This window comes from Cupressus sempervirens, chromosome 1 (assembly GCF_028749045.1).
Source record: "Cupressus sempervirens isolate cs-2001-9-10 chromosome 1, ASM2874904v1, whole genome shotgun sequence".
Classification (NCBI taxonomy): Eukaryota; Viridiplantae; Streptophyta; class Pinopsida; order Cupressales; family Cupressaceae; genus Cupressus; species Cupressus sempervirens.
Window position 1 is genome coordinate 447,248,571 of NC_143118.1, and position 17,994 is coordinate 447,266,564.

The following is a 17,994-nucleotide window of genomic DNA, read 5'->3' on the forward strand; positions in this document are numbered from 1 at the left end:
AGCTCTTTAACATTCTATTAATGTCTCTGTCTTTGACATTATCTAGTCTGGCCCTATAACACTATGTAACCATCTTTATTGAACATTCACGACAGTCCCAACTTGTCATACTGGGAAACTACTTGGTTGCATAGAAACACAAGTGTGCCAATAGAGATTTGAGTCTAAAGACTGCATTGTTAGACTTCTTTAGCTTCGCAATGTTGTCCAACAATTGTACTCTAACAATTTCACACATATTTACTTTCTTTTTCTCAACTGCCATAACATAGGCTACATACAAAAATCTTTTTGGCATAGAGTTCACCCTGGAATTGTGATTCAACTTATAGCCTGCAATCTTGCTCAACACTTTGACTCCATTTTCCTAGATATGGTCAACTCTCATATTCCTTCCATCAAACTTAGTTTTCAAAATTGTCTCAATGATCTTCCTCACATTCATGTCATTCATTGGATTACACCTTTCATTACTTAAACCTGTGACCTTATGGAATAGATCATTGTCAATTATAATAGGTGCATCACCTATCCAAAAAAATTCTTCATGAAGTTGACTTAGGATAATCCTGCTCCACTCATGATTCTTGAATTTTGCAAAAAACATATACTTAATCAAGAGGTAGGTTTCCATTACCCATAACTCCTAAATCCTTGTGTATATCTTCATCTCGAACACTCGCAAATTTACAATGAATGTAACTTATAAATGTCTTCTACATAAGTACATTTGGTAGGATTTCACTCCTAACAGATCATCAATTAAAGAAACAAATGGGTGTTTCTTGAATTTGTACCTAGGTCTCTCAGTTATATCAAAAACTAACTAGCTTGCCATACTACTAACTGTTTATATTGGAAATTCCAACAAATGCTTTGTAAAATACCTTTAATGTCATGTATCAGGTTTTCTACAACTTCGCACTTCAAACGCTTCACTTCGCACTTGAATTCACTGTCAAATAACTCACTAATTGCTCCAAACTCTTCACATAATCAAATGGTACTAAATATCTTACTTGCAATCCTTAAATCATTTCAAATTTAAATGTGCATTTGCTTCTTCTTCAAAAGTTGTAATTGGTTACTAGAAACTCATTTTCTTCTGTACAACTTACTGTTATCACCCAAATGCTTGCACTCTCAACCATAGCTTCCTCTCTATATCATCTACCTTCTATTGACTACACAACTTCTAATTCACAATCTCTCATCAATTGTAATCAATTGACACTCTGCCTCTTCTGGTAATGCTTAATTCAGATAGGATGAGTCAAAACAATTTTTGACTTCAATTTCCTATCAAGTGCATCAAAATATTGTTCTTCCAAAACTATATAAGAACTCTCCAAATTATTTGCTTTCACAAATACTTCTCTAAATTGATCAACATGTTCTTTGATTGATTCCTTCTTACTATTGTCACTACCATTACCATTTATTATGTCATCTCTATTATTATTCCTTTTGTAATTAGGATTCTTGTTGAAGTTCCTTTTGTCCATTCTAAAAAATCTTGTTGTGTGTCCAAAGTTATTGCATAACTAACATACAGGTGCATTCCTTCTCTAATTGGTTCCATTCTGACTTTCACGTGTTTTGCAATTTCTTGCAATATGTCCAAGATTGTTATACTTGTAACATACAAATTGTTTCCTTTCATCGTTATATCTTTCTCCATCAGAGTTGATCTACTTTGGGATCTTCCTCTTTCATTACCTGCGGGGTTAGTATTCCTAAACATTTTGCTATTCCCATTATTACTATCAAACATAGGTTTCTTACAATCTATTACTTTATGTCCATAACCATGACAATTATAACAATAGAAATTAGTAATAGGCTTAAAGGACTTACCTGTGAAGTCTCTCTTCATATGAGAAACTTCATTGCATATGAAACATCTACCTCTAAATTCATGTCTAGCTTCCTTAGATGATTTGACTTGCTTATGTTCATCAACTTGCTCTACTTTCTTAGGTTCATCAGATTTCTTAGACAAATCAATTAATTTAACTTCTTTAGATATGCTTGATTCGATCTTTCTTTGATCATTTTCTTTAGGCTTAGGGGTTTCAACAACTAGATCTAGTTCCTTTCTAACTTCATTTTTCTTGGTTGATTTCTCAATAAGATATTCAAGACATGTCTTATCATAAGAGGATCTCTAATAAAATATCTGCTCACCAATTTTCTCACTACTAGAATAAAGATTCTCTAATTGTTGTTTATCTTGTGTCAAATCTCCTTTCACAATAGTGTTTTAATTTTCTAACTCAACATGCTCTATCTTAATAGAGTCTAATTCAAATGTCACTTGAGTCAACTGGGATCTAAGGTCTGCATTCTCAATTTTCAGATCTGGTTCATTCTTACTATCATCTTTCTTAAGATTTAAGTTCAACAATTTTCAACTCATCTTTCAAAATCTCATTTTCTTGCTTGAGAATTCCTACTTCATCATTGTCATTAATTTGCACATTTGATTCCTTTCCAGATTTTAATTCATCAATCTTGTCTTTTAGTTTGCCAATGTAAACTTTTGCATCTTCATACCTATCTTTCAGGTTATCTCTTTCTTCGATAAGGTCAACCTGCTCAAGAGATTCTTCAAGATTTCTCTTTAACTATTCCATATCCATAGGGATCTTACTCAAGTTGTTAAGCCTCTTCTGAGTGACTAGGCTCTAATACCAATTGTTAGAAATATATAATACTGAGGGGGGGAGTGGTGAATCAGTATTCTATAAACTTTTGTCCACAACTAAATATTGTTAATTACTTTATAACTTGCATATGAAAGTAAACCAACAATACTGAACAATAAATATAACCATACACAAAGAGAACTCATAACACCATTATTTGTTAACTAGGGAAACCTTGGCTAAGGGAAAACCTAGTGAGGATGATACCTACAAGATGATCCACTAAACAAAAGAATTCTATTAAGGACATTGACCCTATTAGGAGTCTATGAAATACATATAGTGTCTTGAGTCCTTGTTAGAAGACTAGGCCCTATTAAAAGCCTCAACCATGTTAGAAGTTGGTAGATCAAATACAATGTATGCAAGATGAGCCCACTGTCCTAACATGTAATATACAATTATGTTCTTCACAAGAGTAGGTATACATACAATACTGTCTTATTGTTGTAACTCACACTTGCTCTGATCATACATTGGATTTTGCATCACATGAGGATCACATATCATTTAAGCTTTCTTCACAATAGTTCACATCACATACTTGCTTCCCTTTATCTACGTAAGATATGATCTTTACTTATATCTCGCAAATTAATAAAACTTTACTTAGTCGGCCTTGTTGCTTTCACACGTTTGACCAAATATAAAATAACTTAGGGTAAACATCTTGGATGTCGGCCCATCATGATTAAGTAATTATTTTGTTACCAAAATAATTCCTTAAGCCATACACTTCAATTAACTGTCATGCTTTGTTCTATTCTATTAACTACCTAAACTAGTAATTTAATTGTATCTTGCGTCGTATTGTCTATACAAGTCTGTGCACTGACATACATCATCGTGACTCTGTCAACTATCAATCCTCAACTATGCATGAGCTAACTTGAAATAGGTCATCCATACATATCGTATCTGTCTCTGTACTATTGTAAATTGTCTAACACTTAGACAATTTTCCAACTCTGATAACATCATGAAATATCAAAAACATATGTTGCCATAAATAATAACACTCATACATCTACCTAGCCATATTGCCAACATTTTCATCTACGTTTGCAGCTACAAATATGAGCTCAACATCCCTTTATTTTTCCAATAGTTTTGTATAGACTTTTAAAAGGGGTGAAAGATGTGCATGGAGGGGATACAGGGCTAGAAAAAGGAAGAGGTAATATTCAAAAATCATACAAAATGATAATTTAAACTGGGAAAATTATATGTTACATGTTCAACTCTGTTATAGTGTATGCTTGTATGTACGATTTGCTTTACATAGAATCATCAATAATGTCAACCAAAAAGTTTTCCTTCATTGATATAAGGACTTATCTCATATTTCCCCATAATAACCTTTATTTAGAAAAATCTCAAAATAATTTTGGTTGCCCCCTGGCTCAACACATAATGAACGTAGTTGTCATATGATCACAATTTATTTTCAATCTAATAACAAATGTTATGATCACTTTTTACTTTGCAGTGTATAATATAGATGTATTTACAAACTAAGTTATATAAATTACTTTTATATTCTCATTAAATAAGAAAACAAATTCTTGAAGTTATATCATAGAACTTGATATAAAATACTATGTGAATGAGAATAGAACTAATTAAAATGCATGAAATAACCAACCTTGTAAATAATTATGTGGATGGTAATTTAATATTTATAATTTTTTTGCCTAGAATGTAAATAAACATAGATTTTGTGGATAACAAATGATAAAAAAAAACTTTGTTATGATATCAATATCAAAATGTTAGCAATATTACTCAATTGTGTTGATAAGGTCCTCCCAATGATCATGTTGGTAGGTTCCTCCCAACCATTTGAGCTACTCGGGTTAGTTCCCAACAATTGACATGATAATGGTAGAGAACATGCCAAACTCTCCAACATTGTGCATATGACTTCCTTCAAATTAAGTTGGAATATTATTATGTTATTCTCCTATCTAAAGTGAATCTAATTCCTTTGAGAGAATTTGATTTGCTCCCAATTCAAGATAATTGTAATAGTAACCTCTTAACTTCATAATTGAGTGCAAAAATATGTGTTTTTTCTTCCCCTTTGTTTCTATTATCTTTTTTTCCCTTGAAACAAGGGGATGAAAACATTAGAAATCATTGCACCAATGACATTTTTCCTACATCAATGAAGCTCACGTATAAGTGCATTTCTCAAGTGAATCCTTGACTTTATATACTATAAGAGAAAATAAAATGTGCAAATGCCTCCAAAAACAAAGGCGGCATCAATTACATACGCATGATTATACATTTTAAATTTAATTATGACCTTCACATTTTTAAATGATAGTCATTTCATCCTAAATCCTAGATGATCGCTATTTTTAGCATTTGGGCGTGCTAGTTTCCCATATTGGTTTGAAAGTAGTGATATGAACTCTCTAGTGGGCAACGAAACAAGCCAACATTATCCATGTCATATTCGTGGATAATGTTCTTCAGATTCTTTTTTTATTTAATTCTTATTCATATGGTTTTTTTTATGAACATAACTTTATATTATCCATTGTGACATAGATTGTTCTTTAAAAAAAAAAAGTCATATTGTCACTTTGGAACTATATTTTTTATATTTAAAAGTACACCAAAGTATATCAACTCTGTCATTCAAACAATCATCTTAAACTTTTATTGCACTCATGTAGTTAATGTTCATCTTAATTTTCCATGATTGCTTGTTGTTTTAAGAATACTAAAACTAGCACTTGCATCTGAGGGCTACAAGGGTTAAGCCAATAGCATTGTATATGTTAATTGATGTCATTGTATTGTTGATGTGGATAGGTTTCTCATAACTTTTTATTTGTATAGTAAAATATTTGGTGGGATTTTTAAGGATAGTTGAATAATTCTCATCTCAATTTACTTTGAAGTGTATTATTTACCTTTCACCTTTCTCTATATTTCTTTAATCTAATCTATTTATCTGCCTTTCTATCACCTCATATATCTTTGTCGATCTATGTCTTCATCTCTGGGCAATAGCCTCTTCCTTTTATTCTATCTCTATCTTTTTATTTCACCTCTCCAACTCTTTCTATCATTCATCTTACTCCTCCCTAATCTCTCCCTATATCTTTCTATCCCTCTAACTATCACTATTACTATCATTTCTTTATAATTTCATATCTTCATCTCCCCACTATCATCTTCCTTTTTCTCCATCTCTATTTTTCCTTTGACCTTTCCATCTCTTGTTATCATTCATTTAACTTCTCCCCCATCTCTCTATGTATCTTTCCATCCCTCTAGTTTTCACTATCACCATCACTATCGCTATCACTATCACTATCACTATCACTATCACTATCATTTCCAATTTGAAATAGACAAATTGAATGTTTATAATAAATAATTCAAAATTAGCTCTATCTCACTATCTTTATCTCTTCCTCTCCATCTTACTCTATATATATTATCATATATTTCAATATGATCAAAATATCGATATTTCTAATTAATTTTTTTCTATATTTAATATTAAATTTAAATAATTAGTAAATTTTTTATATTTACATCACTTGTCACTTTCATTTATTAGAAGGATTGGGAATCAATCATTGCAATTCACTACACCCTAGGGCCTTATGGGCTTGGTTTAATTATTATTTATAAAAAATAAAATAAAATTGAAAGACAATTCAAATATTGCAATATTGATATAAAATATTTATCTTTTTGATTTATCTCACATGCTGGATCAACTTGTGGACCAGGATAAAGCTATGTAGTTCTCTTTGTTTCTTGTGTTGTTTAGCTCTCTTTAATATTCAATAAAAATTTTACCCCTCTTTTAGTAAAAAAATAAAATAATTATCTTTAAAAGTATTACTACAAATATAAATTTACAGATTTAATTGTGTCAATTCTTATATTCAAATAAAATTATTTAAAATTAATTCATAATTAAATGTTGATTTAAAATCACATTTAATAAAATAGAAATAAATGTTTTACAACAAGGAGTTCATTGTGTGTTTGATTAAGATTTGATAGTTTGAATGTAAAACATATATTACTAACAAAACTTAAACAAAGTTAATTAAATAAGAATTACTACTTCCAATATCAAATATCCCATTTCAAGTTGAATATTTTGATAAGAAATCAAACTTTGATATTGCTATCAGAATTCACAATTGAATAGTGATTTGAATTTACTTAAATTTTAAATGTATATGCTTATTAATTGCAATAATGACTAAAGAAATAATATATTTAAGTTAATATATAACTAATTTAAATTTTATACTTTTCATAGAAAATTATAAAATCTGGCTCCAACTGTTAGAATAGGGTTGCATGAAGTCAAATTAGGTTTTTGTGTCAATTGCATTAGGTTCTCTATTGTGCTTACAACATTGCCTCAAAAAATTAAATATTTTAAAACTAATTTGTGAAAGAAGACTACATACACTATGGTGCACACTTCTAGTATCTTTGTCATCAATCCCATTATCTCTATCTTATTATTTATTTGTTCATTGAGATTTTTCTATAAATGCTTTGATGGATAAAAACATGATTTATTTTTTAAAAAACAATGCAAAATCTTCAACAATCGAATTGTTAACTTACAATCAACCCTAAATTATTTTTTATGGGAACATCTTATTTCATCATTTTTCTAATGTGAAGTGAACATGAATGTTTTTCATAGAATGATGAAGAGCAACTAAAGATAGAAAAAAGATTGTTTGCATATAGAAAGACTGATAAAAAAGAGAAATGGATGAGAGCATGATTATTTAAATATGAATTATTTTTTATGGATTCTAATCCATGTGTTGCATCCATTTCTTTGTACAAAATTTCAAATATCAAATATTCCTTATTTTTTTTAGATTAATTAAGCCAAGATGATGCACTCACTTCATATTGTAGATTCATATTCCTTCATTATCGTAGTAAACAGTTTCTTTTATCACAAAAAACATCGAAGGAGATGTAATGGGATAAATGTTTCTTATTCAATAACCACAATCAAACCTGTTGGGTGTCAACTTCATGCTTCTCAAGCGTTGCAGAGTTCAAAATCCAGGCAACATTTTCCAACACATTTAATTTTCACTTTTCTAGGAATGTCCCTGCATTTTTAAGCTGAGAGCGAGCACAAAGTTTTCATTCGTGGTTGTAATTTTGATCCTAGATGGAGCTTTAATTATTCACATTTCAATGAAGGGCTTAGTTTGACACTGTTTATAGTACATTTGTGGTGCCCCTTTCCCCTTCCACGACGTAAGACAACTGAATTGTTTGAACAATCTAACTAAGGTCTTCCCTAGGGTGTAGCCTATCAACTAATCAAATTTGTTTTTTGGTTTTCGACTTAATAATAATAAAATACCTTGGTTTGTAGGCTTCATCCAATTTAAGCTCCACTAGTATATTCTAAAGCTATAATTGTTAGTTTTCCTTCTCACTTTCATTCCATAATTATGCTATCCAAAAAATAATGTTAATGGCACTAAAATTATTCTATTAATGTTTCTTTGATTAACTCAACTATCAAGACCCTCAAGGTGGTTTGTGTTGACAAAAATGCCCTTGAATGGTAGAACAAAGTCTCAAATGAGAGTGTTGAAGCTCATTCCCATGCCCCTGATGCCTCTATTCTAGAGATTTGTGATATTGTTATTTAGGAGGGTGAGTGTTATCCCTCCCACTACCAATGTTGACTTTCTCTCCCCTAATCAATTTGGCCCTTTGTTGTCTACTGCTAAAGAATGAACCTAATAAGGCAGATAGATCATAGAATGCCCAACTAGTTGTGTTAGATAGATTTTTAGAGGCAAGTTTTTAAGTTATTCCCTAGATAAGAAGGTTGAGATTACCAATATTGAATGTTCCAATTTATCTGATATCATCACTAATGGACTTAAGGGGTGAATAAATTATAACAATATTTTGAGACTTTTTCGAAAGGGGTTGTGTGTTGTTCTAGTGCGATGGATTTTGTTTCACAATTAAGTACACTAGTAACACTACTTTATCAATAAACATTATTATTTTTATTCAACATCCACCTCATATTACATATTATGCATTTGGTCCTTATTCTCCCCTTGTTGATGCAAGCCCTAATTTGAGTTCTAATGTTGTTGGTGCTTTAGAATTGTATCAAATAGGAGATAACTAGGGGAATGAGAGGAATATGGTGAAGATGGGATATCTCAAAGATATTTTACATGGGAGTAAAAATGGTATCAATGGCCATGCAATAGTTTGAAATAAGAGGGTGATGATATTCCCCTTAAGGATAGTTGTATGAAGGACCATTGTGATCCCTCTCCCAGCAATGATGATGAGACACTTGCTTCTTACAATGCCAATAAAAGTGCCTAGAATATGACATAGATAGTTTACCTCGCAGTGATAAGAAGATAGATATGATAAATTCTAAGGATGGTGATGGTGAACATACCCAAACATGAAGAAAAAAGAAAGATTTGGTTGTCATACTAAGGAAAGAGAAGATAGATAAGTCCAAAGAGAGTAAAAAGAAGAAAACTACATTGGTGATAATAAAGTGAATGGAGGCTAACAATAGATTACCAAAATAATTTTTAAGTTCATAAATAATAACGAGGACAATTCAATATTGAAAAATAATAATGATTAAATATACCTCATGGAATATTAGGTCAAAGTTTTAAGCCCTCGATATAAATTACATTCTCAAAAGATTTCTTAATATGACATAGACAAATATTTTGTTTTGTTACAAGAAGTTAAGGCTATTGGTTCCACATTGGAAACTAATCTTGGAAATATGAAAAATAATTTGTTACCCACTATGATAAAAAAAAAGGGGGATTTTTTTCCCATTATTATGTCATAATGTTGGGCATGGTATATAAAAAATGCAAGAACTTGTCCCTACAATAGGATGGCATGGATTTCTCTTGAGAAGGGTGAAAAAACCTTTCCAGAGTGTGCTTTGTGTATGCTCCAAATGAATACAAAGATAAAACTTTCTTATGTAATTGGATGTGAAACCTCCTAACATCCCATGGATTATGAAGAGTGATTTCAATAATTATTATAAAAAAACATGGGGGACTTGATATGGATTGCAAAGACAATGAAAAGTATTTTGGGATAGAATGAAAGCTAAACTTGATATTTTTTATTCTCCTTTAGGATAGGAAGAGTCAAGGCCACAAAGTTTGGTAAACATGGTGTAATGCTCAAAGAGAGAATACAAGAATCTATTGCAGTTGATAGATTTTTAGCTAGTGGAGATTACTTTGATTGTGTACTTAAGAATGGGAAAGACCTCAGAGAGGTCTATCCATACATGTTGTTTGATCATCATCACATCCATCAAATATAGTTTTTAATGGAGGGTACACTAAGAGTTACACAAAGGGAGAATTCATTATAAATGGTTTTCTGTTGAAATTTAAGTACTATAGGGATGTTGTACTCACATTGAGAGAGATCAAAAAATGGACGCTTAAGGGGAGTAGTAAAATTGATAAGTCTGTCTTTAATATATTTAAAATTGAAGAAGTATGTTTTAGGCCACTAGAAAGAAGCATACCATGGAGAAGAGGAAGTAGGGAGCAATAATTAAAAACTAATCCTAAGGGTATCCAACTCTACAAGGAACTCTCCTAAGTAAAAAAATACCATTAGAAATACCAACATATAAGAATTGAGGTTTAATTTGGGTAAGATCTAAACTTAATTAGATCAACAATAGAGACAAGAGAATACAATTTTTGCAACATGAAAAAGAAAATATGGAAATTATTAATAGTGACGTTTGTAGTGTTTCAGAGAAAAGTGAAATAAGAAATCAACTCTTCATATTTTACAGAGATATATTCACTTTCTAAGGGATAGTTTGACAACACTATCAAGGCTAGGAGTGAAATTAAGAGAATGATTTCTCCTAAAATCAATGTTATGGATGGAAGGAGCTCGCTAAAAATATCAACATTGATGAGATTGACATGGTCATTTATGTCTTAATTAAGGATCTAACTCCTGGATAAAATGGAATTCATATTAAATTTTATAAGGCTAATATTGAGTGGATCTAAAATGACTTGTATATAGTGAAGCATTGGATAAATGAGCTCTCAGTAACAATATCAACAAATGAATCATTAAATTGTTGCTTAAGTAAGGGGACACTTGCATGTAAGTAAAGATTGGAGGATTGTCACCCTATTGAATGTGTTTTACAAAATTCTTAATTAAATATTGACAAAGACACTAGAAATAATCCATCCTAAGTTAATCTAAACCACACAAATGGGATTTATTACATGTAGTTATATTATTGAGAATCTTATATCACCGTCTAGGAGGCCATGGAATTGGCCAAAGTCTCAAATCAAAACTTTTCTATATTACTTTTAAACTTTGGAAAATCCTATGATAGAGTCGAATGGGCTTTTATAACAATGGTGTTGGAGGCATTTCAATTCCCCTAAGCGTTTTTTTGAATGGTTAGCACTTTTATTAAAGATACCTTTACTCAAGTAGAATTCAATGAGATCCTTATAGATACGTTTCCTTTGGAAAGGCACATTAGACAAGGTAACCTTCTCGTGCTTGCATTATTTGTAATTACAGTTGATGTTGTTCACTACCTACTTAGGAATGGAAAGTTATATCCCAAAATTAAAGGCATTAAACTTCCTAATAGTGAGGAACTTCTTGTATTTATTTTATTGGTCATAAAACCAATTTTTTTTTTCAAAATGGAGGAATAAAATTGGATAATCTAGTGCATAAAATTGATCTATTTTTCCTCGCTTTAGGAGATAATATTTAAAGAGACAAATCTAATTTATTTGAGGAGTCTTAATCTCTTCCTGAGTCGTGTAAGAGCTATTATTCCCGATGGGATGGCCCCATGAGCAAGTAAGATATTTATCCCATTCCCAAATTTAAGGGATATGTGGTTCTGGATCATGACCAAGATTGAGAAGAAACTTGATAGTTGGCATAAATTAAAATATCCCTTAAAGGGAGAATACAAATTTGAAAATATACACTTATTTTATACAACCTTTATTATAATTCATTGTGTTTATTCAATAGTTTTTTAATCAATTACATTCAAAAAAATTAGAGTACTCTTGTGGTTAGATGGTAGGGGAAAGAAGAGGAAGCACTCAATCAAATAGGCCTAGTGTTGTATGGAATACAGGCTCAGTGGTCTAGGATTAAAGGAATCAAGGAAGTGAGGGATAACTCTTGTTGTCAAGTGGAATTTTAGGGATTTTGAAGGGAGCGAATCATATTTTCTTTTAGGAATAACATCTTTGGTGTGATCCCAAAAGGTTCCAAACAATGGAGGAACATATCTCTGAATAACCTCCTTACATGTAGGAAAGTAGTTATCCCCACAAGATCCAAGGTATCCAAAATTCTATGGAAAGCAATGGACCTTACTAAAGTAAGGCTACTTGATGTTGTGTTCTCAAAGAAAAGAGCAACTTTTTACTATTAAAGTCTATTTGGTAGAGCTTGGGATACAAAGATAAACGACTTACATGGCTACTTTTCCAAAAAGTGGACCTCAATTATAATCAAGTGTTTTATTGGTACCTTTTGTAATGGTTAGATTCTGGATTAGGCTACTCTTAGCATGAGGTACCATATATCCTAGTCAAATTAGAGGACTTATACTATTTTCAGAGAAGATTGTATAGGCTTTAACTATCATATCACTTATGTTGGGGAAGATGGTCAATTCAAGCATTTTAAATGGATTCATGATCCCTTTCTGCAAAACTAAAGCTAAAGATATGTACCATACTCTTGCTAACAACTTTACGTTACATGAGCATAATAATAGATATTAGAATATTAATGTTGAAAATGTGATATTACAAAACATTTTTAGAGTTTACATCTAACATTTTGGAGCCTAAAGGGCTTGTTTTAGGTTGTTAGTGGTCCTCCAAATTTTACCATATAAAATGTATGGCGATAATTTTTTATTTGTGCTTAAAATGTAGGAAACCTCATTCCAGCAGACACGAAGTTTATATTGACTACTTATAAAAAAACTCTAAATCTAATAACTTGATTATAAATGAGCATAATAATAGATCTTGGAATATTAATGTTGAAAATTTTGATATTACAAAATATTTTTAGAATTTATGGGCTAATATTTTGGAGCCTAAAAGGCTTGTTTTAGGTGGTTGGTGGTCCTCCAAATGTTACCATATAAAATGCATTATACTAATTTTTTATTTGTGCTTAAAATGTAGGAAACTTGACTTCATTAGACACAATTTTTTTATTGACTACTTCTAAAGAGAGTTGATATATATTTTTATAATAGGTTTCATGGTTGGCATAACAATTATGACAAAATTTGCATTGATATTCTTTTAAAAAATAGAGGCATGATAAATTATGTATAGCTTATTTTGGCTTTCTTTTACTACAAAAGTTTGATGGTGCATCTAGAAAAAAGAAGTAATGAGATCTCTAATGAGGTGAGAAGAGATCTTACCAAGTCATATAAGACACTCACACACTTTGATGTTGCCTTGCAGGTCACCATAAAGACAAATATATCAAATGCCAAGTTTCTCAAGTTGATCATAACCAAAATTGTGATATTTGATCAACAAGAGATGAGATGTGGTCATTCATGGGATTACACAATGAAAAGAATCTCACCTTCCATAAATAGATAATGGAGTTTTATATTCAATAATAAAAAGGTAAAGAAGAACCACACAATCAACATCGATTTCAATAGTGAAAGAAACCTATACATTTTAGAGGTGATCTCTAACTATAATGTCCAACTGTATGTTGCTTTTCCTATTCTGATTGTCAAACTCTTTTAGGCCGATTTCATGCATTGGTTAGTTTTAAAGATATCTGATTTATAGTGATATGATATTATTTCACAACTTGGATTAGAGATATATCAGTGATGATTACTTAGTTGACTTCATTTCACATGTTATTAGTGTTGATGATTGCTTGTGCATTAATGACGTTTCAAATGATTCGAAATTAATAAATGTGATGTCTTTCATAATTATGCTAGATGATGTTTTTAATGATTATTATTATATATTCGTAATGATGCATTGTTATATCTGCGCCTTTGATGTTTTGACTTGAGATTTATTATGATACTTACCCCATACTTGTATGTGAAAGAAGTATATGAATGGAAAGAAAAGAAGAAATGCACAACCAACATGGATTTCAATAGTGAAAGAAACCTATACATTTTAGAGGTGTTCTCTAAATATAATGCCCACCTGTGTGTTGTTTTTCCTATTCTAATTGCCAAACTCTTTTAGGCCGATTTCATGCATTGGTTAGTTTTAAAGATATTTGATTTACAGTGATATGATATGATTTCACAACTTGGATTAGAGATATATCAGTGATGATTGCTTAGCTAACTTAATTTCATGTGTTATTAATATTGATGATTTCTTGTGCATTAATGATGTTTTAAATGATTCGTAATTATTTAATGTGATGTCTTTCATCACGATGCTAGATAATATTTTTAATGATGATTATTCTATATTCGTAATGATGAATTGTTATATCTAAGCCTTTGATGTCTTGACTTGTGATTTATTATGATACTTACCCCATACTTGTATGTGTATGGTGAATGTATTTGTTTAATCTTATTTTTGACATGTTTGATGTGGTTTAGGGAGGGAGTCGTAGTCACCTTCCAGTCGAGATCTACATGATGTACCACTCCCAGCCATTGTCGATTTAGTTTATATATGTGTGTGTGTACATGTTCGTCTTTTATGCATGATGCAAGTATTGAGCATCGACTTCCCTGAATTGCCAGGATGAGCGTGTCCTATTACAAATACTCAAATAGTGAGAATGAGAAGAAAATGATCAGGTGCAATCCCAGTCATAGCCTAAATACTCATCTTGCACAAAGGACTCATAATTGACTATCTACCCTCTTTAAAACTCGTGAGTCTTTTGTGCATATGTGGTTTGATTCTTGCTTTGGTTGATTTTCCTTATGCATTTCTTGAGGTTTGACTTGGTGATTTGCCTTATAGACTAGTTATTTATGATTCTTGAATCAATCGTTGATATTGATTTATCAAATGTTATCTTCTTCTTTTTTTAAATGGAAAAATGTTAAAATGGGAGGATTTTACATTTATTGGAATTATACAAATTTTTAGTTAAATTAAAATATTTAATTAAAAGCCCTAATTTAGAAAACTATATTAAAATGATTTTTAAAATTAAATATTAAATATTAGACTTCAAATATCATGTTGCATTATTATTTAATTAACAAAAAAAATTAAATTAGTGGCATATAAATCATGCACTTAAGTTATCTTTATTTAATTAAATAATAAATAAATATCTTATGAAATTACTTTAAATGAAAAGTGGAGAAATAAATAAATGATAATAAAAGAATATTTTAATTAAAAAGCAAATTAAATGTGCATGAAAGGAATAATTAAATAAAATAATTGCAAATTTAGAGCTTGTGGAGACAAAAACCCTAAAATGTAATTAGAGTTCTATATTAGAGTCTTTTTGGGTCACTTTACACACAGTTTTTGGAGAGCAACTCGAGGGTTCGAAAAAGAAAAGGATTTTTGCGGTATGAAAGATTTTGTTGCAATAGGAATTTCAAGAGTTATCAAATTTTAGCATCAGTGTGAGGTAGGGTTTGAAATCTCGTGAATACATTTTAAATTTAGAAAACAGATTTGTATGCTCCATGCTTGATTGAGTGTTCGAATCATGTTTGTCTTTTTTGACTATTTTCTAGATCTAATTGAGTGAAATTAGTTTCCCATTTGTTTTCACAGAAGAAAATTTTAAGGAGAATAAATAAATTTGTGAGCTAGGGTTCGATCAAAAACTAATTAGATTGAGCTTGTAATTTGTTTCAAAATTCTACTCATTATTATTTTTTTATTAAAAAAAAAATTCTTACTGGAAATGTTCGACCTCCACGCCTGTACCTGCAATTTTTTTTAAAGTATATAATTGAAAAACATTATATTTAATAATATTATTTTAATAAAAAATTAATTAATATTTTTTTGGGGTTTTACCCCCACGTGATTGTCCAAAGGACAATGTGCGATTGCCTTAAAGGCAACGCACGACTGCCTTTGGTAGCGTGTTGCTGCCTTAAGTGCAACCCACATTGCCTTGGGCAATGCATGACCAACCAGTCGTTCCCCTTTTAGGGGTTATAAGAAATTTATTTAAAAATAAATAAATTATATTATTTTTTTAAAAATTAATTTTTATAATATTATATATATATATATATATATTCAAATGTAAGGCTTGAGAGCCTACAATGCATTGGTAAATTGTGAGCCTCTTATCAGGGAGGTCTTGGGTTTGAATCTACTTGAGATTAACTGATGATAATAATTAATCTAACAATTATAATAAAATGAATAATTAATAATCTAGGTGTTGGTCGATTACCTATAAAAAAAACTTTTTAAAATGTATTGAAGTTTTTATTAAATCGATTTGTAGTTAATTATTTTGGTTAAAATATATGCACACACACACACACACACACATATATGATAATATTTTGTGTTTGGATTATAATTTAATTATTTTAAATTAGAGATTGTTAAAAATTAGCATTAGTTGAATAAATTTAAAATTCTAAAAATGATTATGCTATACCCAGGATATTAATAATTAATCACCATCATTACTTTAATAAAGTTTGGTATTTAGTATAGGTTTTAACAAGATAATTCTTTAGATTTATAATGTTTACTTTTGTCTTTGAGTGTGACCTTGATTGTATTTTTTATATATTAAGGTCGTAGGAACAATATTTAATCTTGAAAACCATATTTAAGTTGGTGATAAAAATGATGTTCTTAGATTGAACCAAACTTCTCAAAACAAATGATTTTAACTATGTGACTTGATAATCTATGTTTCTTCTGGTTTATATTTGTAGCCTTATGTCGATCTTTTATGATGGTTCTTTTTCTTATGAGTTATTTAGTTGGCCAACTAGGATGTACACTAGAGATTTAACTTCATGATTTCTTTATGATGTTTATTTGTTATGGAAATTATGATGAGCTTGTGTTTCAATTTGGAAGTGTATTTATCAATTTTTTTATGTGGTGCATTTATGTTTACTTTGGTTGGGAGAACCAACTTATTTTTGGGTTTCCTATTAAGGAACCAAGTTTGATCATTAGGGGCATTGAGGTATGGGACACAACTATGTTCTATGTGCTTAGGAGAGAATGTCTATATACATGTCTTTGGAAGTGGCTTGGAGTAGGGGTCCGAGACCCAAAACAGATAGTGCCAGGATAACCTATTGTATGTTATGTGATAAGTGATAACCTAGTAATTAATATTTTGGGAGACACACTAAAAAGATAAGTTAGAGATATTGCCTCACCCATGCATTGAGTTCTTGTATAGACTAAGGATGGGAATGGGTTGACACTATGACTAGTTTTCCTTGTTTTCTTGAGAGAGTTTTTTGGTTATGCATGTGTCATGTTGAGGGTTCGGGGTTCAGAGTAACCATTCTAGGGTAGCTCAACACTTGAGGATCCAACATCTATTGAGAGACTAGTCCAAGGTAACTCAAGTAGTTTGACCATATGATGACACTCCCTATTATGTAGCTTGAGTCTCCTCTGTAGGTTTTGTTTGTATCTCTGGTGGTGTACTTATTTTTGAATATATTTAATGCTATTATTTAATTTTATTGATGGTGATTGTTGATTCATGGTGATTGTACTTTTACAATGTGCTTTTTATACTGAGGTGGATATCTTTTGGAATTGTATATCGTGATTTTGGATTTTGATCTATACTTGGTATATGTATAATTGATTTTATTGAGGTGTTGGTATTGGATTGAGTGTTCATCTAGTTGGATTATCTTTTCTTCTTGAGTAGTTTATATTACCCTTGAGGCAGTTTTGGCTATTAGGATTCCTTTCCTAGGAATGTTTCATGATTGATTAGTCGTATGTGGATTAATCGTTATCTTCCCTACACAGTGAGATTGAAAGCCTGCCTAGCTAACCACATAGATGAAAGGTAGTGTCTTCTCACCATTTGGGTCCCCCTCAGTTTGACAGATGTTAGATGTTCATGAATGCAGTGGTACCATTATCATTCTTATTTAAGAGACTTCTATTCAATTGATGTACATATGTTATCATGTAATTCTAGTGTATTGTGTATATTCTCACATACCCTACGATATGTATAG

At 30.6% G+C, this 17,994-nt stretch overlaps 1 pseudogene; it reads right to left on the minus strand.

Annotated features, from left to right (window-relative positions):
- Positions 1 to 17,994, minus strand: part of LOC149578231 (putative nucleoredoxin 1) — an 89,170-nt pseudogene that overhangs the window by 17,046 nt on the left and 54,130 nt on the right.